This window comes from Phyllobates terribilis, unplaced genomic scaffold, assembly GCF_046119375.1.
Source record: "Phyllobates terribilis strain yellow unplaced genomic scaffold, ASM4611937v1 Scaffold_11__3_contigs__length_659146591, whole genome shotgun sequence".
NCBI classification, from domain to species: domain Eukaryota; kingdom Metazoa; phylum Chordata; class Amphibia; order Anura; family Dendrobatidae; genus Phyllobates; species Phyllobates terribilis.
In genome coordinates, this window is record NW_027362771.1 from 435,075,585 (window position 1) to 435,098,450 (window position 22,866).

Below are 22,866 nucleotides of genomic sequence, written 5' to 3' on the forward strand. Positions count from 1 at the left end.
TCCAAAAAATATCATTACCCCTACAGCTAACACCGTCAAAAAAATAAATACAGAATGTGGCAAAAACTATGGTTTTTCATCATACGGCCGGAAAAAAATGGAATAAAATGAGATCAAAAAGACGAATGTAAATAAAAATGGCATGACTGAAAACGTCATCTTGTCCCACAAAAAATAAGCTGTCATACAGCTCCATCAGTGGATGCAAAAATAATATTTTTTCTATAAAATTGTTTATGTTGTTTGGAAGTGACAAAACATTAAAAAAATGAATAGATGTGGCATCGCTGTAATCGTACTGACCTGAAGAATAAAGTTGCCTTATCATTTTTACCACTTTTGAACAGCTTAAAAAAAAATTCCTGAATTACTGTTTTTTGTTCATTATGTCTCCCAAAAATCAGAATAAAAAAATCAAAAAATATTATGTGTCCAAAAATGGTACCAAGAAAAACTCCATCTCATCCTGCAAAAGCCAAGCCCTCACATGACTCTGTCAGCAGAAAAATAGAAAAATTATAGCTCTCAAAATATGGCGATGCAAAAACTTTTTTGGGTAAAAAAAACTCTGAAATACGTGATTCAGACGGAATGCCCAGCGGAAGATTCACTATAATGAAGCAGATGGAAACAATGTGGACACCTTCTGGGCTATGATCCGGCAATGTCCGTCTTTTTAGGCATGCATAAAAGCAGGGTCAACCACAGTTTTGTGCACCTCTTAAAAGTCGTATACCCCTGAACAGAAGCCACATAGAGTCCTGAGTAACTCTGATATCTCATTAGCGAGTGGATTCCTCAGGGGTTTCATCCAAATCATGTATTTTGTAGATTTAGATGGAAACCCTGATGTAAGTGCTCAGCAAAGAGCCCAGGATAAATGTGATCCAAAATGTTCTGTAACCCAAAATGCCATCAATAAAAGCTTCTACTTAACCCACAAAAAACAAGTCCCTACTCAGATCCGTCATCTATTAAAAGACATATAGAGGGTGTCCACATTACTGGTAGTACAATGAATCTGGAAAAGTGGCATGGCTCCCACCAAAAGAAATTCAGCGAAATCTGCGCTCCCAAATCCAAATGCCCCCCGCTTCCTGAGCCCCACAGTGTGCCTAAACTGCAGTTAGCGTCCACATGTTTGACACTACTGTAGCGAGGATAGCCTGCGGAATTTACGGGGCGCGTGTCTCTAGAAGCATGAGCTGGGAACAATGTATCGACACTACAATGTACTGGGCACTACAATGTACGGACACTACAATGGTATATTTGCATTTTCACTCTGCAACGTCCATTACTGCTTGTTTCTGGAAAACACCCATGGAGTCAAAATCATCACTACACCCGTAAATGAATTCCAAGAGAGGTGTAATTTCCAAATTGGATCAATTGAGGGGGGATTCTGCTCTTCTGGAACTTAGGGGCTATGCAAATAGAGTCTGCAAACTATTCTAGGAAAATTTATGCTCCAAAAGTCAAATAGTGCTCCTTCTCACTATATGGCCAAACTGTAGAGCCACAAATTGCCACGTTCATGAGAAATTGTGTAATAAATTATGCGGTCACTTTTTACCCAATTTCTTTTGTGAAAATGTCAAATCTGGAACTAAAACAACATTTTAGTGGTAAAAATGTAATTATTTTTCTTCACCGCTCAATGGTATAAAATTTTGTGAAACACATGTAGTGTCAATATAGTCACTGTACCGCTAGATCATACGTGTCAAAGTCCGGCCCGTAGAATGGTTATATTTGGCACGCGACACCAGAACCGCCACCCCATTGTGGGGACATTATGCTGTATGTAGGGCTATGTGAGGCCCATTATATTGAATGGAGGACTATGTGGGGCCCATTATTCTGCATAGAGGACTATGTGGGGCCCATTATTCCGCATGGAGGACTATATGGGGCCCATTATACTGTATGGAGGACTATGTTGGGCCATTATTCTGTATGGAGGCCATTACACTGTATGGCGCACTATGTGGGGCCCATTATTCTGTATGGAAGACTATGTGGGGCCCATTATTCTGCATGGAGAACTATGTGGGGCCCATTATTCTGTATGGAGAACTATGAGGGGCCCATTATACTGTATACTAGTTGACCCCTCGACTTTGTCCAAGTTTTTCATTTTGGCCCTCTGTGTATTTAAATTTGACATCCCTGCGCTAGATGATTTCATTAAGAGGTGTAGTTTGTAAAATGGGGTCACTTATAAGGGGTGGGGTCCTGCTGTCCTGTCACCTCAGAGGCTCGGTCAATGTGACATGGCACTCGCAAACTATTCCAGTGCATGCCGATGTGGCACTTCTTCCCTTGTGTACTTTGCACTGTGTCTAAAAATTAGTTTTTGACCATATATGGGATATTGCTGTACTCAGGAGAACTTGTGTAACAAATTTTGAGGTCCATTTTCTCCTATTATCTCTTTTGAAAATTAAAAACTTGGGGCTAAAACAACATTTTAGTGGAAAAAATTACATTTTTCATTTTCACAGCCCATGTTATATAATTCTGTGAATTTACCTTTGTGTTTAAAATGCTCACTACACCATTAGGGGAATTCTTCAAGAGGGGTTCCTGCTGTTTTGGAACCTCGGCGGCTCTCCAAATATGACATGGCAATTTATTCCAGCCAATTTTGCACTCCAAAAATAAAATGGCATTCTTTCCCTTCCGTGCCCTGCCATGTGCCTAAATAAGAGTTTCTGACCAAACATGGGGTATCAGTGTGTTCAGGAGAAATTGCAAAACAAATTATGTGGTCCATTTTTTTCTGTTACCCTTGTGAAAATAAAAAATTGGGGAAAAAACATAGTTTTTAATTTTCATGGTCCAATGCTTTAAAATTCTGTGAAGCACCTGTGGGTTCAAGATGCTCATCACACCTCTAGATAAATTCCGGGAGGGGTGTAGTATCCAAAATGGGGTAAATTGTGGGAGGTTTCTAGTGTTTAGGCACATCAGGGGTTCTGCAAACGCGACGTAGCATCCACTATCTACGAGTATTCCAGTCAGTGTTGCGCTCCAAAAATGAAATGGTGCTTCTTCCCTTAGAAGCCTTGCTGTGCGCCCAAACGGTAGTTTTCCACCACATATGGGATATCGTTCTACTCAAGAGAAATTGCACAAGAAATTGTATTTTATAGTTTCTCCTGTTAACCTGTGAAAATTAAACAATTTGGGAATAAAGCAACATTTTTGTGGGAAAAATGTATTTTTCCGTTTTCACAGCTCAACGTTATAAGATTCTTTGAAGCACATGTGGGTTCAAGGTGCTGACTACACATCTAGATTAATTCCATGAGGCGTGTAGTTTCCAAAATGTTGCTTTAGCCCCAAATTTTTCATTTTCACAAGGGTAACAGGAGAAAATAAACCACAAAATTTGTTGTGCAATTTCTCCTGAGCACGCCGATACCCCATATGTGGGGGAAAACAATTGTTTGGGCACACGGCAAGGGAAGGAGCACCGTTTGACTTTTTGAAGGCAAAAATGGCTGGAATCGTGAACGGACGCCATGTCGCTTTTGGAGAGCCCCTGATGTGCCTAAACAGTGGAAACCCCTCACAAGTGACACCATTTTGAAAACTAGACCCCTCAAGAAACTTATCTAGATATGTGATGAGCACCTTAAACGCCCACAAAAATTATCTTTTAGCCCCAAATTTCTTATTTTCACAAGAGTAACAAGAGAAAATGGATTAGAAAAATCTTTATGCAATTTCTCCTGAGTACTCCGATACTCCATGTGTGGGGGAAAAAACACTTTGGGTGCACGGAATGGCTCAGAAAAGAAGAAGCACCATTTGACTTTTTGAACACAAAATTGGCTGTAATCAAGAGAGGACGCCATGTCGCATTTGGAGAGCCCCTAATGTGCCTAAACAGTGGAAACTCCTACAAGTGACACCATTTTGGAAGCTAGCCCCCCCAAAGGAACTTATCTAGATGTGTGGTGAGCTCCTTGAACTCCCAGGTGCTTCTCAGAAGTTTATAACGTAGAGTCATGAAAATAAAAAAAAAGCAGTTTTTTCCACAAAATGATCTTTTAACCCCAATTTTTTTATTTTCACAAGAATAACAGGAGAAAATGGACTCTAAAAATCCCTGCACCTGCTCCCGTGCTGCTCAGCTGTCTCTGACAGCTGTTGACACTGGACTGTGACTGCTGTGACTGCAGCCCCTGCACTGACTGACAGTCGGCTCCAATGAAGACGAGTGTCAGTCAGTCCCGGGGGCGCGGTTATAGCCACCGCTCTCTATGCTGAGAGTGGTGACTGAAACCGCGCCGACGCCATCCCCGTGACTGAAACTGAAATACTGCCGGGGGAAATAAAGTTTAGTTTTTCCCCGCAGCGTTCGGCTAAGTTTGGACACCGGCAGGTGAATAATGCTATTAACCTGAAGATAAATCCCATATCTGCAGGTTAATATCATTTTTTCTGGTGATAAGTTCCCTTTAAATTACAGAAAAGAATAGGTATTGTATTCCATCCAAGCTGCATACTCCTGAAGGGGAATGGTAAACTGCAATACAAAATGCAGCATCAGACCAAGTGGTCTGGTTGCCTCATCTTGCCTAAGGTTGATCCGGCCATACACATACGCACTCAGCTTGACCTAGCGAGCGTGCATACGTTCATGTGACATTCAACTGCCCAACCCTTTGGAGTGAAGACTCGATAGGTCAATGTACACATTAGGTAGCCATCCAGTATACATGTAGTGTTTATGGCCAGCAATCCTTCTCCCATTGCCGACAGCACATTTATTGCAGATAAATATTTCATGATAGTGTTACTTGAAAGTATAAAAGTCCTTCCATATTAAGGAACCATTTGATATCATTCATGCTTTTAAAAGCTACATTTCTTCAGTGCTTTAATGCAATCTGTAGGTTACGCTGTGTCCTGGCTCTGCAGCGTCCCAAGATATACATCTGTAGGTCTAGGTGTCTGGATATAAAAGCAGATCAGTGCATTACATTTTATTGTAGGGCTTGTTATTTATGTACTGTGTGCAATGGATGGCCTGTCTCTATCACTCTTTCATGCCCTGTGTCTGATCATCAAGGTCCAGTCTCTCCTGATGTATTACATAGTGTTGGCAGCTTTCCAGTACAAGATTGTGTTGAAAAAACATTTCTGAAGTGTGAACGCTCTCTACATGACCTCCAGGCACAGATATGTAAAGGCAAAACACACAGTTCGGCAATTAATAGCTTATACTCCCCAATGGCTGGGAATGTAGAAATGTAAATACAGCATGCCGCTGAAAAAAAACATTTTTTACTGTGACTTGTTTTCTGTGACTGCTGGCTAAACCCCCACTATATACTGTATATCATACATGATAAAAAGTTCTCATAGGAGGATCTGCTACTGATTCCCAGCAAGTCAATTTATCTTAATGTTAGCCTCCTGACTAGAGAGCTGTTATATGATTGCAAAAAAGTAGTCTTTAAACTCTAACTTTTGCCAAAATGTTTTCTTACTGAGTTGATTAACCTGCAGTATAAAAGTTATTTTAACAAGGCAGATATCCTGATTAAAGTGAAATGTCAGCGATCAATCTGTTTCCTATAGTTTTCTTAAAATGACTGTTTTAGCAGCAGGTGATTATCACTAGAGGACTAATATATCTCCTGCTATGTAGTCCCATAACACCCTCACCACTTATTTGCAGCTCTTTGCCTATGCATTGTGTACATAGAAAGCTGCCAAATCAGTGGTGTTGGTGGGGAACTGGTAGATCTACAGCAGATAAAACAGTGATTATATCAAAATAACAGCAAGCAACTAGTGATGAGCAAGCATGCTCGTTACTCGAGATTTACGAGCATGCTCGGGTGTTTTCCGAGTATCTTCAGCGGTGCTCAGGTGTTATGTTTGAGTCACTCTGTGTGCGTGATTTGCGACTGTTTGACAGATTTAATACATGTGAGGAATGCTTGTTTCTTAGGCATTCCTCACATGTACTAAAGCTGTCAAACAGTCGCAAATCATGCACACAGAGTGACTCAAACTTAACATCCAAGCACACTAAAACTACTCGGCGAGCACCCAAGCATGCTCACCTAAAGGGTTAACAGAACATACTCGCTCATCACTGCAAGCAACTTATTAAGTGATACATAGTTTAAATCAGATTCTCTGCCCCTATGTCATACTACTTTTAGATAGGGTAGCAAAAAACAAACTTGGCTCTTATTCACATTTAAGTCACTTGACATATGGTAAGGTTGACATATGGTAAGGCTTTTACATGCTAGAGGTTAGGACTGTCTCAAAGAGGGTCACCTTGACATGGTTGGATGGCTTTTACATTTTTTTGTTCAAAATTACGTTAACTTAGTACCCTATGTTATTTTCATACACTATTTATTTATTTATTTACTGCCAGGTATTTGCTCACTTTGTTTATGTAATACGTTTTGTCTGTTTAGTGGCCAATGTGAACATGCATCTACACGTTGCATGCACACCAACTTATATTCCAGTTCATCTCATTAGTTTTTTGTTTTAGATGATAAATAAGCAGGAGTTCACTTGAGAGATGGTTAGCCATCTGTGAGAAATGGATGGTGAGGCAATCTCCTCAATTACCTGTGGTGACTAAACACAAAGTTTACTGAATAATCAGACAGCACATTGCTCTCTGAGTAGGCCTTGGGTTTACTTGAAAAATGCTGTGTGGACTACAGCAAAGAGAGACGACCACAGGGAGAAAGGAGCAGGCCCGGTGATGATGGCTGGAAAAGTAAGTATCAAATAGAATCTTAACATAGATACAGTATTTGCTATATTGTCTGATGACAAGTTGATGACTTTTTTCAGTGGTAAACATCAGAACTGTAAATTATACTGACTTTAATTTAATATATTTACAGGGGTACTTATCTTTTTATGTAGATTATATACTGTACAAGGCTCTGTTCACCAGGGCTGTGGAGTCGGAGTCATGGAGTCGGAGTCCATTTTGGTGGAGTCGGAGTCGGTATAAAACAGACTGACTCCAACTCCTAAAATATATAATAAATTGGGTACAGTAGTTCAATGCAGTTTGTGGGGAAAGTTATGAAATGTCCTATAAATGTCTGTCCTATTCCTGATCTAAGGGTGTAGACTTTTAGCTGAGATGAATCTGTGCTACAGTAAATTTATCACTTAAACATGAGCCATGTATGAGGGAGTCGGAGTCGGTAGCATGGAAATTGAGGAGTCGGAGTCACAGGTTTGGCTTACCGACTCTACATCCATGCTGTTCACATCACATTTTGGCACTCTTTGCTGAAGAAGAAATAGGCTAGACACTATGCATTTTTTAAAGTCGCTTTACTTTTTTTCTTGTGGCATTTGTTGATGTCTTGTGTGCCAAATTCTTACCCACGTGGCTTCATGAAATTTTTGCAAATTAAAAAAGAATGCTCTTCATTTTTCTCTTTGACCTGTTTTGCTGCATTTTAGTGCAAAAAGTTGTATGTTCTGCTAAAATGGTACAAAATTAAAAGAAGAATGAAGCCCAAATGAAAAACAGGCAGAAAACAAAAAACATGAAAAAACAGAAATAAATCATGTACTGTTGTCTATAAAGTTATAGTGCATCCATGACTGCCATTGACTGCAATTTTTGTGTAACCTATTTATATTGTTCTCTTTTAATGGAAGTCTTCAAACAGAGGCTGGACAGACATCTGTCAGAGATGGTTTAGTAAATCCAGCATTGAGCAGGGGATTGGACCAGATGACCCCGGAGATCCCCTCCAACTCTAACATTCTATGATTCTATATTGAAAAGCATAGTCACCTAGACTCGTCAGTACAGTTGATAAAAATGTTCAACCAAACAATGTACACCTGACAAATGTATAATAAAAGACATACTGTATATCTGTCTAATGGAATTCTTTTAGCATTTTTTAAATGTACCTCAGGATCAATGCTCAAAGTATGCTCCAAAGATGGTACCCAATATGATGTGAACAGAGCCTTGAAAAACAATGTAGGCGTAATAAATGTGACCAAAATTCAACTAAATCAAACTATGAAGAATTTTAATACTGGTTACTTCAACATGAGCAATCGTTTCTTAAAAAAATAGTATGGCTACCAAAAAAGTATTGGGCCATCATACTGTGTTTTGGGACTGTGAGGGCCTTTATATTGTGTTGTGGGACTGTGGGGCCATCATACTGTGTTATGGGACTGTGAGGGCCATCATGTTGTGTGTGGGGTGACTTTGGGGGCCATCATAATGTGTGTGTGAGGGACTGTGGAACCTTCATAATGTATGGGGCAGTGAGGGGACATCACTGTGTTGAGGGCTGTAAAGGGACATCATACTGTGCGTGTGGAGGGTACTAAGAGAAATTCACTGCGGGGGGTATCATACTGTGTCTGAGGGGCAAGGGTTATCTTAGTGGATCAGAACATTAAGGGGATTCAATTAGGGCAAAAATAATTTTTAAGAACTGCAACACATGTCACTCTGCCTTTGAAAGTTGGAAGATACACTCTTCTGTGACTATCTCTATGCTCCTTGACCCTACCTACTCCACCGAATATTTCTTCACTTTTTTTTGAGGGGGGAACTTCTATGGGGTCCCATTATTACAATTTATGCCCCTGGGTTGTGGCATAATTTCCATGAGAATTAAAAACTTTGAGAATTTTGAAATGCAACATACCCCATTTTTGTTTCCTCCAAGACTTACTGTCGGGAGTGAGGCTGAACACACCTTTACACATTAGATGATTGTCTGATCTTCTCTGTACAGCCATCTTTAGGAAAATAAAGCAATTGCCACAGGTCCTCAATGCCCAATAAATAACCAAAGGGATATCATTAATATTGATTAAAGGGAACCTGTCACCAGAAATAATGCTATTAACCTGCAGATATGCCAGTTAGGGAGAATAAAGTTCATTTTCTCCCTACTGCATTTGCCTGTGTGCAGGCGCCGGGCAGCATAATAACGCTGTTAACCTGCAGAGTAATCCCATATCTGCAGGTTAACAGCGTTATTTCTGGTGACAGGTTCCCTTTAAGCTCTATTTTCCAGGCATTCCATAACAGCCACATGAACTTCCTCTATATCATGATTTGTCAAAGCACATTGATAATAGGTTTATTTAAGGAATTTCAAGAAATTAGTACTATACCCTTTTAGATTGCACAGCACAGTTTGGGCTTTTTGTTGCTGATTGCCACAATAATTTAGATAATAATTCGAATCTCAATTTTGTGGCATTCTCAAGTTTGATCTCACCATTTACTCTTTGAGTTTGAGGATGAGCCTGAGAAGCAGAGAATGAGTGAACTGTCATGCAGCATTAGTAATGCTGTGGTCTTGGGTTGTCGTTGACATTGATCTAGTCCCCAGGGTTCCTGTTTATGCAGCTTCACAGGGAGAACAGTTGAACTTCATGTATTTAAATGAGATAATAAGGATGGATTTGTGTACGCAGACAACTCTATTCAGATATTTCATGTCCGAGGGCACTTGTTAAAAGACAAGATATACCTCTGGGAAAAGTAAAAGATTAATCCACTGCAAAGAAGTTTAAGCAATGACTGAAGCAGCATCTACTGATGCAGCAATAATCAGGCTGATAATTGTACCAATAATTGATGTACAGGTAGAAAATATATTACTCATGCTTAAAAATCTATCTGCCAAGCTAGTTATAACTACTGTAATAGCTTTTAAAAGAATGAACCTTTAAGATCCTAAATGTACTTAATTATTTCTACTGACTTTTTTATGATTGGAGCCATTATAAAACCTATGCTTGACTACCGGGAAAGTAAGCATACACCTTATACATGGAAATTTGTCATTTTTCTAACTGCCAGATACAAAAATTGAAAAAAAACCTCTACCATCATAAACCAATATCCATTGCTGCAGTCTATCAGCTTGGAGAACCTGCTTTTCCCTGATCATTGTCCATGATCAGGTTTTACTGGCATTTTAGTGGCAATTCTTTTAAATTATATATTTCTTTTTTTATCCACTATTGAGGTGTATTAAAAGCCTATTAAACTAATTTTTTACAGAATCTTTGAAGAGCACCTACTCAAATGGTTTTATGGCGCAAATACCAGTTGTTTTAAAGGAGTTGTCCAGGACTTTGATATTGATGGTCTATACATAAAATACATAATTAATATCAAATTGAAGGTGGTATGTCCACTTGCATGCAGACTGTCAGATCTCCACTTATCAGATACCTATCCTAAGGATCAGTCATAAATATTATAGTCACAAACAATACCTTAAAAATAAACTGTCAGTATGATTTTAATTTAAAGACATGGTTGTAATGGCGCTGTAATACTGGTTACATTTATACCTTCGGTGAAGAAATCCTCTTTGTTGTTCTTCTTTAATCACCATTTGAAGTTTTCTCCTATTAGATTTCGGTGCACATGGGCCGGACTGTACATTGGGTTTTCTCCTCCCTATCTGTGATTCCCCAACCCTTCTGCCCACCTCCGGTCTTTGAATGACAGATCACTGCTTTTTCAGTGACCTGCCTCCTTTATTTGAAATATTTTCTTGAAACACAAGAGGCTGGTGTCACGGATGTGTCGGGTGTGACAGTCATTCTGGATCCAGCTGTAGAAGGTCACTGCACTTGGCTTTGCAGACAGTTTCTTGATCCTTTCACCATCCTTCCCTCTCTAGGACCCAGCGGTGAGCTCCACTTTCTGCTGCTAATTAACACACACTTGCTGGACCTATAAATAACACCCAGTCTCTCCAGAGAATCGCTGGTGATAGAAGTATATTCCTCTGTTCAGACCTGGAGTTCTAGCAGTCGGTTAGTTTCTTCTTGGAGTTCCTTTGTGATCGTTGTCGTGATCGCTCTGGTGTCTTCACAGAGCTAAGTGTATCCCCTTGTCTGTTTATCTTGTTTGTCTTTAGTTGCAGTGGGGCTGACTAGTGCTCACCCCCCTCCTCCCTATCTAGAACCTAGCTCCAGGGTGAGCCAGGGCTAAGGTATACTGCTCGGCGATAGGTGAGGAACCTATTTAGGGACGATAGAGGAGCCAGGGTGTTGTAAGATCTACATAGGGGTCTCCACTCTCCCTTTCCCTAGTTGCTGGGCTTCCCCTCCTTTTCCCCTCATCGTACACTGGGTCCTTCCCATACCTAGCATGACAGCAGGTCACTGAAAAAGCATTGACCTGTCATTCAAAGACTGGAGGTAGGCAGAGGGGCTGGGAAATCAAAGATAGGGAGGAGAAGACCCAGTGCACAGTTCAGCCCCTGTGCACCAAAATGTAATTAGCATTAAACTAAATGAAATGATAATTAAAGAACAAGAAAGCAGATTTTTTCACCAAAGGTATCAATTCAATCTGTGTTACAGCGTCGTTACTGTCATGTGTTTACTTTACAAAATTGTGCTGACAGGCTCTCTTTAAATGTCCTAAATAGTGATGATCGAGCATGCTCGTTGCTCGAGATTTACGAGCATGCTCGGGCGAGTACCTATTATCTTCAACGTGCTCGGGGGGGGTTAAGTTTTCGTCTCGCTCCGTGAATATGATTTGCGACTGCTTCACAGCTTTAATACATGTGAGGAATTCCTGTTTTTCCAGCATTCCTCACATGTATTAAAGTTGTCAAACAGTCGCAAATCATGTTCATGGAGCGATGAAAACGTAACCCCCTTCCCCCCGAGGACACTGAAGATAATAGGTGCTCACCCAAGCATGCTTGTAAATCTCGAGCAACGCATGCTCGATCTTCACTAGGACTCCTAAAGTCTTGAAGAATGTGACCAACAGCAGGAGGCTGTTGGTCACATTCTTATAGTGAGATATCATATATAGTGAAATATCTTCTTATAGTGAGATATTCTGGTATTTTATTATTCCTTCTGTTAAATTCTCATATACACGTAAACACTAGGTTTAGGGGGAACAGGCTTTTACACTGTGAATCAGCATCAAAGTACTGTACAATGCAAACGATTGAGGCTTTACAAAACCTCATTTAGATGCACTGAAAAGTGTAAATCAATATTCATACTACAGTTATAATGTTTACATGTTTTCTCTTTTGGATCAATTCATTTTGTACATTTACAGTTAGAAATCCAGTTAGAATCTAAATTCAACAGAAAAGATTCTTTTTTTTAACCAAGCATGGTCAAATTTAATTTTAATTAGCATCATAATCCTTAGCCACTTTCCAAAGTTATCCAAGAATCAAAGATGCAATGATTGATGCAATGTTTCTGTGGCGATGAAATGATCAGTGTATTTTCCAGAAATATATGTGCACGGTTCAAATAAACTTAATTGAAAACATTCCAGTTAAAATCTACTTCTTTCATAACAAAACAAAACCTTGCCTTATATTGATATACTTCTGTGTAAACTGTATTTACTGAGGCTATAAACATTAAGGAGCCTTGCTTACCATTTATTACTAACTTTGCCAACACAGGGATACAGTCTCCAAAATAGACATTAAGATGTTTAAAGAATAGCAATAGGGTATGATTTTTAATTTGTAATTATTTTTTTCCTTGCAATTAGAAGAACTCAGTACCTAGTCTGGTACATCCCCTGACCAAGCTTGAGAAAGCCAAAGAGAACAACTTGGACTAAGTAATAGGTTATAGACGGGAGAAAAGTGTTAGACACAAGGGTCAATGGCAGATTTTCAGTTTAAAAAAATATCAAAAACAGAAACAATTCTCACAATCAAAAGTATTAAACTAAGGGGAGCATTACTTTTTTAGCTGCAACATTAATTATCTAATTTTTCTATGTACAGTGGGTACAGAAATTATTCAGACCTCTTTAAATTTTTCACTCTTTGTTTCATTGCAACCATTTAGTAAATTCTAAAAAGTTCATTTTTTTCTCATTAACCCCTTAAGCCCCGCGGGTGGTTTGCACGTTAATGACCGGGCCAATTTTTACAATTCTGACCACTGTCAATTTATGAGGTAATTACTCTGGAACGCTTCAACGAATCCCCCTGATTCTGAGATTGTTTTTTCGTGACATATTGTACTTCATGATTGTGGAAAAATTTCTTCGATATCACTTGCGTTTATTTGTGAAAAAAACGGAAATTTGGCGAAAATTTTGAAAATTTTGCGATTTTCAAAATTTGAATTTTTAAGCCCTGAAATCAGAGCGATATGTCACACAAAAGAGTTAATAAATAACATTTCCCACATGTCTACTTTACATCAGCACAATTTTGGAACCAAAATTTTTTTTTGTTAGGGAGCTATAAGGGTTAAAAGTTGACCAGCGATTTCTCATTTTTCCAACAAAATTTATAAAACCATTTTTTTAGGGACCACATCACATTTGAAGTCACTTTGAGAGGTCTTTATGACAGAAAATACCCAAAAGTGACACCATTCTAAAAACTGCACCCCTCAAGGTGCTCAAAACCACATTCAAGAACTTTATTAACCCTTCAGGTGCTTCACAGGAATTTTTTGAATGTGGAAGAAAAAAATGAACATTTAACTTTTTTCACAAAAATGTTATTTTAGACCCAATTTTTTTTATTTTCACAGGGGTAACAAGAAAAAATGGGCCCCAAAATTTGTTGTGCAATTTCCCCTGGGCACGCAGATACCCAATATTTGGGGAAGAAACACTGTTTGGGCGCACGGCAGGGCTCGGAAGGGAAGGAGCGCCATTTGACTTTTTGATTGTAAAATTTGCTTGAATAATTAGCGGACACCATGTTCTGTTTGGAGAGCCCCTGTGTGCCCAAACTTTGGAGCTCACCCACAAGTGACCCCATTTTGGAAACTAGACCCCCCAAGGCACCTTTCTAGATGCATAGTGAGCACTTGGAACCCCCAGGTGCTTCACAAATTGATTCGTAAAAATGAAAAAGTGAAAAAAAAAACACTTTTTCATTCTTACGAATCAATTTGTGAAGCACCTAGGGGTTCCAAGTGCTCACTATGCATCTAGATAGGTGCCTTGGGGGGTCTAGTTTCCAAAATGGGGTCACTTGTGCGGGAGCTCCAATGTTTGGGCACACAGGGACTCTCTAAATGCAACATGGTATCTGGTATCCGCTAACAAATTGAATGGAAAATCGGCTCAAATTGTTAGCGGACACCACATTGCGTTTGGAGAGCCCCTCTGTGCCCAAACTTTGTAGCTCCCCCACAAGTGACCCCATTTTGGAAACTAGACCCCCCAAGGCACCTTTCTAGATGCATAGTGAGCACTTGGAACCCCCAGGTGCTTCACAAATTGATTCGTAAAAATGAAAAAGTGAAAAAAAAAACACTTTTTCATTTTTACGAATCAATTTGTGAAGCACCTAGGGGTTCCAAGTGCTCACTATGCATCTAGATAGGTGCCTTGGGGGGTCTAGTTTCCAAAATGGGGTCACTTGTGGGGGAGCTCCAATGTTTGGGCACACAGGGACTCTCTAAATGCAACATGGTATCCGCTAACAAATTGAATGGAAAATCGGCTCAAATTGTTAGCGGACACCACATTGCGTTTGGAGAGCCCCTCTGTGCCCAAACTTTGGAGCTCCCCCACAAGTGACCCCATTTTGGAAACTAGACCCGCCAAGGCACCTTTCTAGATGCATAGTGAGCACTTGGAACCCCCAGGTGCTTCACAAATTGATTCGTAAAAATGAAAAAGTGAAAAAAAAAACACTTTTTCATTTTTACGAATCAATTTGTGAAGCACCTAGGGGTTCCAAGTGCTCACTATGCATCTAGATAGGTGCCTTGGGGGGTCTAGTTTCCAAAATGGGGTCACTTGTGGGGGAGCTCCAATGTTTGGGCACACAGGGACTCTCTAAATGCAACATGGTATCCGCTAACAAATTGAATGGAAAATCGGCTCAAATTGTTAGCGGACACCACATTGCGTTTGGAGAGCCCCTCTGTGCCCAAACTTTGGAGCTCCCCCACAAGTGACCCCATTTTGGAAACTAGACCCCCCAAGGCACCTTTCTAGATGCATAGTGAGCACTTGGAACCCCCAGGTGCTTCACAAATTGATTCGTAAAAATGAAAAAGTGAAAAAAAAAACACTTTTTCATTTTTACGAATCAATTTGTGAAGCACCTAGGGGCTCCAAGTGCTCACTATGCATCTAGATAGGTGCCTTGGGGGGTCTAGTTGCCAAAATGGGGTCACTTGTGCGGGAGCTCCAATGTTTGGGCACACAGGGACTCTCTAAATGCAACATGGTATCCGCTAACAAATTGAATGGAAAATCGTCTCAAATTGTTAGCGGACACCACATTGCGTTTGGAGAGCCCCTCTGTGCCCAAACTTTGGAGCTCCCCCACAAGTGACCCCATTTTGGAAACTAGACCCCCCAAGGCACCTTTCTAGATGCATAGTGAGCACTTGGAACCCCCAGGTGCTTCACAAATTGATTCGTAAAAATGAAAAAGTGAAAAAAAAAAACACTTTTTCATTTTTACGAATCAATTTGTGAAGCACCTAGGGGTTCCAAGTGCTCACTATGCATCTAGATAGGTGCCTTGGGGGGTCTAGTTTCCAAAATGGGGTCACTTGTGGGGGAGCTCCAATGTTTGGGCACACAGGGACTCTCTAAATGCAACATGGTATCCGCTAACAAATTGAATGGAAAATCGGCTCAAATTGTTAGCGGACACCACATTGCGTTTGGAGAGCCCCTCTGTGCCCAAACTTTGGAGCTCCCCCACAAGTGACCCCATTTTGGAAACTAGACCCCCCAAGGCACCTATCTAGATGCATAGTGAGCACTTGGAACCCCCAGGTGCTTCACAAATTGATTCGTAAAAATGAAAAAGTGAAAAAAAAAGCACTTTTTCATTTTTACGAATCAATTTGTGAGGCACCTAGGGGTTCCAAGTGCTCACTATGCATCTAGATAGGTGCCTTGGGGGGTCTAGTTTCCAAAATGGGGTCACTTGTGGGGTAGCTCCAATGTTTGGGCACACAGGGACTCTCTAAATGCAACATGGTATCCGCTAACAAATTGAATGGAAAATCGGCTCAAATTGTTAGCGGACACCACATTGCGTTTGGAGAGCCCCTCTGTGCCCAAACTTTGGAGCTCCCCCACAAGTGACCGCATTTTGGAAACTAGACCCCCCAAGGCACCTTTCTAGATGCATAGTGAGCACTTGGAACCCCCAGGTGCTTCACAAATTGATTCGTAAAAATGAAAAAGTGAAAAAAAAAAACACTTTTTCATTTTTACGAATCAATTTGTGAAGCACCTAGGGGTTCCAAGTGCTCACTATGCATCTAGATAGGTGCCTTGGGGGGTCTAGTTTCCAAAATGGGGTCACTTGTGGGGGAGCTCCAATGTTTGGGCACACAGGGACTCTCTAAATGCAACATGGTATCCGCTAACAAATTGAATGGAAAATCGGCTCAGATTGTTAGCGGACACCACATTGCGTTTGGAGAGCCCCTCTGTGCCCAAACTTTGGAGCTCCCCCACAAGTGACCCCATTTTGGAAACTAGACCCCCCAAGGCACCTATCTAGATGCATAGTGAGCACTTGGAACCCCCAGGTGCTTCACAAATTGATTCGTAAAAATGAAAAAGTGAAAAAAAAAGCACTTTTTCATTTTTACGAATCAATTTGTGAAGCACCTAGGGGTTCCAAGTGCTCACTATGCATCTAGATAGGTGCCTTGGGGGGTCTAGTTTCCAAAATGGGGTCACTTGTGGGGGAGCTCCAATGTTTGGGCACACAGGGACTCTCTAAATGCAACATGGTATCCGCTAACAAATTGAATGGAAAATCGGCTCAAATTGTTAGCGGACACCACATTGCGTTTGGAGAGCCCCTCTGTGCCCAAACTTTGGAGCTCCCCCACAAGTGACCCCATTTTGGAAACTAGACCCCCCAAGGCACCTTTCTAGATGCATAGTGAGCACTTGGAACCCCCAGGTGCTTCACAAATTGATTCGTAATAATGAAAAAGTGAAAAAAAAACACTTTTTCATTTTTATGAATCAATTTGTGAAGCACCTGGGGTTCCAAGTGCTCACTATGCATCTAGATAGGTGCCTTGGGGGGTCTAGTTTCCAAAATCGGGTCACTTGTGGGGGAGCTCCAATGTTTGGGCACATAGGGACTCTCCAAATGCAACATGATATCTGCTAACAATTTGAGCCGACAATTTGTTAGCGGATATCATGTTGCATTTGGAGAGTTCCTGTGTGCCCAAACATTGGAGCTCCCCCACAAGTGACCCCATTTTGGAAACTAGACCCCCAAGGCACCTTTCTAGATGCATAGTGAGCACTTGGAACCCCAGGTGCTTCTCAAATTGATTCATAAAAATGAAAAAGTGTTTTTTTTTTCACTTTTTCATTTTTACGAATCAATTTGTGAAGCACCTGGGGGTTCCAAGTGCTTACTATGCATCTAGATAGGTGCCTTGGGGGGTCTAGTTTCCAAAATGGGGTCACTTGTGGGGGAGCTCCAATGTTTGGGCACACAGGGGCTCTCCAAACGCAACATGGCGTCCGCTAACAATTTGAGCCGATTTTCCATTCAATTTGTTAGCGGACACCATGTCGCGTTTGGAGAGCCCGTGATGTGCCTAAACAGTGGAGCTCCCCCACAAGTGTCCCCATTTTGGAAACTATACCCCTCAAGGATTTTATTAAGGTGTATAGTGAACATTTTGAACCCAGAGGTACGGCACAGAATTTGTTTACATTAGGTCATCATATTGAATAAGTTGTCATTATTCTTGAGCGCAAGTGCTCGCTACTTGAGTTTGCATCGGGTACTCAGGTATGCACCATGTACAGCGTGTGCTTGAGTGACATGCTCGAGTCCCTGCTCCGCATGTTTCACGGTTATTAGGCACCCAAAAAAAAACATGCGGGGATCGCTCGTGCATGGCAGGCAATCCCCGTAAAGTTTTTTGGCCGCGAAGCATATGGGGCAGAGACTCGAGCATGTCACTCAAATACCCACGATACTCAATGCATACCAGAGCACCCGATGCAAACTCAAGTAGCGAGCACTTGCTCTCAACACTAGTCACCATATCGTCATCTTTTTTTCTTACTTTTGAAAAAAATCCCAACCCCAGCCCTAGCCCTAGCACAACCCTAGCCCTAGCACAACCCTAGCCCTAGCAGAACCCTAGCCCCAGCACAACCCTAGCCCCAGCACAACCCTAGCCCCAAACCCAGCCCTAACCCTAGCCCAATCCTAACCCAAGAGTTTATTTTTGACGCCGTTCCTTGTGCGGTATAAGTGATTAGACGACTTTATTCTTCGGGTCGGTGTGATTACAGCAATGCCAGAATCATATGGGGTTTTTATGACTGACATCTGTCACACACTAAAAGACGCATTTTTTGTAAAATCTAGTTTTTGCATCGCCATATTTTGAGAGCTATAATTTTTCCAGATTTTGGCAGACAGTCATGTGACGGCTCGTTTTTTGCGGGATGACTTGATGTTGTTATTGGTGCCATTTTCAGGCACGTGACATTTTTTGATCGCTTTCTATTCCGATTTTTGGGAGGCAGAATAAACAAAAACCAACAATTCAGGAATTGTTTTTTTTTTTTTTTTTTATTCTGTTCCGCGTGTGGTAAAATTGATGAGGTAGCTTTATTCTTCGGGTCAGTACGTTTACAGCGGTACCACATTTGTATAATTTTTCTATGTTTTGGCGCTTATACACAATAAAAGCTATTTTATAGAAAAAAATATTTTTAGCATCGCTTTATTCTGAGAGCTGAAACTTTTTTATTTTTCGGCTGATGGAGCTGTATGGTGGCTTGTTTTTTGTGGGACGAGATGACGTTTTCAGCGGTATCATTTTTATTTATATGCGTCTTTTTGATCGCGTGTTATTCCACTTTTTGTTTGGCGGTATGGTGATAAAGCATTGTTTTTTGCTGCGTTTTTTTTTTTTTTTTTTTACCGTGTTCACTGAAGGGGTTAATTAGTGGGACAGTTTTATAGGTCAGGCTGTTCCGGACGCGGTGATACCAAATATGTGTACTTTTATTGTTTTTTTTTAATTTTTTTTATAATAGTATTTATTGATGGGTACATTATATTTTTATTTTTGGTGTATTATTTTTTTTATTTTTTTATAATATTTTTGCACATTTTTTTTTTTTTTCCACTTTCAGACAGTTTGTACACCTTATTACTTTGTCCCACTCTGGGACTTTCACTTTTTTTTTTCTAATCGCCTCCATGGCATAGGAATGGAGCACCATCCCTATGCCATGCAGGCTGTCAGAAGTGCACAGTGTTAAGATTGCTTGGAGATGCACTGCGCATGTCCAAGCAATCTTCCTGCTCTCTGGTGACCCGGATGTTGTCATGACGACATCGGGTCGTCATGGCAACACCCGGGAAGCCGCTGCAGTCTGCGCTGGAAGCCGGAAGAGGAGGTGAGTATCGCCGATCACCTCCCCTTGCCCCCGCAATGCCGCGATCGATTCGATCGACTTCGATCGCAGCATAGCGGGGGTTAATGTGCTGGGAGCGGTGCAGGACCGCTCCCTGCACATAGTACCGGGTGTCAGCTGTGACAATCAGCTGACACCCGGCGGCGATCGCGCCCGCACAGCCTGTGTGCGCGCGCGATCGCCATGACGTACTAATACGGGTCTGGCTCTTAAGTCCCAGGGCACAGACGCGTATTAGTACGTCAAATGTTATTAAGGGGTTAAAGTACACTCTGCACCCCATCTTGACTGAAAAAAACAGAAATGTAGAAATTTTTGCAAATTTATTAAAAAAGAAAAACTGAAATATCACATGGTCATAAGTATTCAGACCATTTGCTCAGTATTGAGTAGAAGCACCCTTTTGAGCTAGTACAGCCATGAGTATTCTTGGGAATGATGAAAAAAGTTTTTCCCACCTGGATTTGGGGATCCTCTGCCATTCTTCCTTGCAGATCCTCTCCAGTTCCGTCAGGTTGGATGGTGAACGTTGGTGGACAGCCAATTTCAGGTCTCTCCAGAGATGCTCAATTGGGTTTAGGTCAGGGCTCTGGCTGGGCCTGTCAAGAATGATCACAGAGTTGTTCTGAAGCCACTCCTTTGTTATTTTAGCTGTGTGCTTAGGGTCATTGTCTTGTTGAAAAGTGAACCTTCGGCTAAGTCTGAGGTCCAGTGCACTCTGTAAGAGGTTTTCATCCAGGATATCTCTGTACTTGGCTGCATTCATGTTTCCTTCAATTGCAAACAGTCATCCTGTCGACCCTGCAGCTGAAAAGCACCCCCATATCATGATGCTGCCACCACCATGTTTCACTGTTGGGATTGTATTGGGCAGGTGATGAGCAGTGCCTGGTTTTCTCCACACATACCGCTTAGAATTATCACCAGAAGTTCTATCTTAGTCTCATCAGACCAGAGAATCTTATTTCTCATAGTCTGGGAGTCCTTCATGTGTTTTTGAGCAAACTCTATGCGGGCTTTCATATGTCTTGCACTGAGGAGAGGCTTCCGTCGGGCCACGCTGCCATAAAGGCCCGACTGGTGGAGGGCTGCAGTGATAGTTGACTTTGTGGAACTTTCTCCCATCTCCCTACTGCATCTCTGTAGCTCAGCCACAGTGATCTTGGGGTTCTTCTTTAACTCTCTCACCAAGTCTCTTCTCCCACGATTGCTCAGTTTGGCTGGACGGCCAGGTCTAGGAAGACTTCTGGTGGTCCCAAAATTCTTCCATTTAAGGATTATGGAGGCCACTGTGCTCTTAGGAACCTTGAGTAATGCAGAAATTATTTGGCAACCTTGGCCAGATCTGTGCCTTGCCACAATTCTGTCTCTGAGCTCCTTGGGCAGTTCCTTTGAGCGCACGATTCTCATTTGGTCTGACATGCACTGTGAGCTGTGAGGTCTTATATAGACAGGTGTGTGCCTTTATAAATCAAGTCCTATCAGGTTAATTAAACACAGCTGGACTCCAATGAAGGAGTAGAACCATCTCAAGGAGGATCACAAGGAAATGGACAGCATGTGACTTAAATATGAGTATCTTTTTAGAATTTACCAAATGGCTGCAATAAAACAAAGAGTGAAAAATTTAAAGGGGTCTGAATACTTTCCGTACCTACTGTAATTATACAAATTTAGACTGGTGTTATTCCCTACTACAAATAAGCTAATGGTGTTTTCATAAAGAGCATGTATTTGAAAATGTGAAAAATTTTTAAAGAAAATTGCACCTATGGAATTCAAATAATTTTGATTTGATAATTTTAAACAATTTAGCATTTTTTCACAATACTGGTCAGGATGCAACTGGTAAATTTTACCCCAGATGCAATCACAATAAAATTGAATTTCACCCAAACTTAGAAAGAAGGTTGTATCAAAAAATATTTTAGTTGAGCATTAAATACAGAAAATTACCAAAAGTAAATAAAAAATATCATTACTTCATATGATTTCATCCAGTTGTGTCTGACAAATAAATACATAAATAGTAATGTTGCTCTGTGTTCCAAGAGATCAGCCATTTCCCCCAACCTTCTTGTAATTATGTGTCTGGCTGTAAGATAACCATCTGCTTGTTCTGCAGCAGGACACAAAGTCCTACCCATTTGTTCGCTTTCCCCTTGGCAATTCACAAGTTAAAATATCAGGAGGAAAAGAGCCCATGTTCTCTGCAGGATTTCTGCAAGCCTGTTTGCGTCAGGAATAGAGATGAGAAGATCTTTTGAAATTCATATTCCTCTGCTTTGAATTTTGGGGCAATTTTTGGCAATTTGCCGCAAATAATTTGTCAACGAATCACATAACTAAAAAGACACCAATTGCCTCGAAAATATGTGTATATTATTTGGAGTTCCCTTTGGAATCTATTGAACTTGTTTGGAGCTTTGGAATGCAAATGACGCGCCCCTGGGCCTGCTGCGTCGCGCGGCATCGCGCGCACGGGGGAGCTTACCCAGATCCGGATCAGATGGGGGTAGTAGTCTCGTGGCGGTGACCCGGTCCGTGCCCAGGGAGTCAAGCTGAGCGGCAGTGTCTTGAATAGTAGGGTGTTGTACGACTACGCCACCCGTTGAATGCAGCTTTAGGGCTGCTGCTGCAGGACAGTCCGCCGAGGCCGGTGATATGGTTGTGCAGCGTAGATGGTATAACCCCCAACGGGAGGGGTACGGCCTCAGGGCAGCAAGTGTAGATGATGGTGGTTGCGATGGTGCAGCAAGGAAGCTCAGAGACATGTGATGCAGTTTCAGGGTTTTTACTCACAGGTGTTGCCCCGGTCACTCCGGCCTTGAGTGACCACCCGAGTCGTGCTGCGTCCACCAGGTGTGGGACTCGGCCAACTCCCAGGCAGTTCCAGAGCGTGGTCCTGAGCTCTCCTCTCTTCCTTCCTACTGGCCGTTCCCACCAGGGACTCACCTTTGTCCGGCTCCCTCGGGCCTCTTGGTGGTAAAACCTTCTCTGGCTTTCCTGACCCTATTCGTGGTATGCCTTCCTGGTGGGTGTGGTGAGGGTCGTGCCAAAGCTTGACCACGACCTCCGGTTCCTGGTTAAGGATATCTTGCCTCTGCCAGTTTGGGATCCGGTACCCTTTTCTGCCAACCCTTCACCCGTCAACTTGTGTGATCTCAGGGTTCCCTCTTGTCCTGCGTCTCTGGGCCTTTCTTCCTCCTCCTCTCCACTACAGGCCTGGCCCTGGAGCTGGGCCCAGCCGGAGCCACAGCTCCCTGTCAGCCCTCTCTGGCTGAGCTCCTCTCTGAACAGACCTGGACTCAACCCTGTCCTAAGATGGTGCCCACCTTATCTACTCCCTCTATGTGTGAGCCCAGGTGACTAGCACCCAATGGGCTCCTACTTCTATGCCCAGAGTCCCTACCCTATCTGCC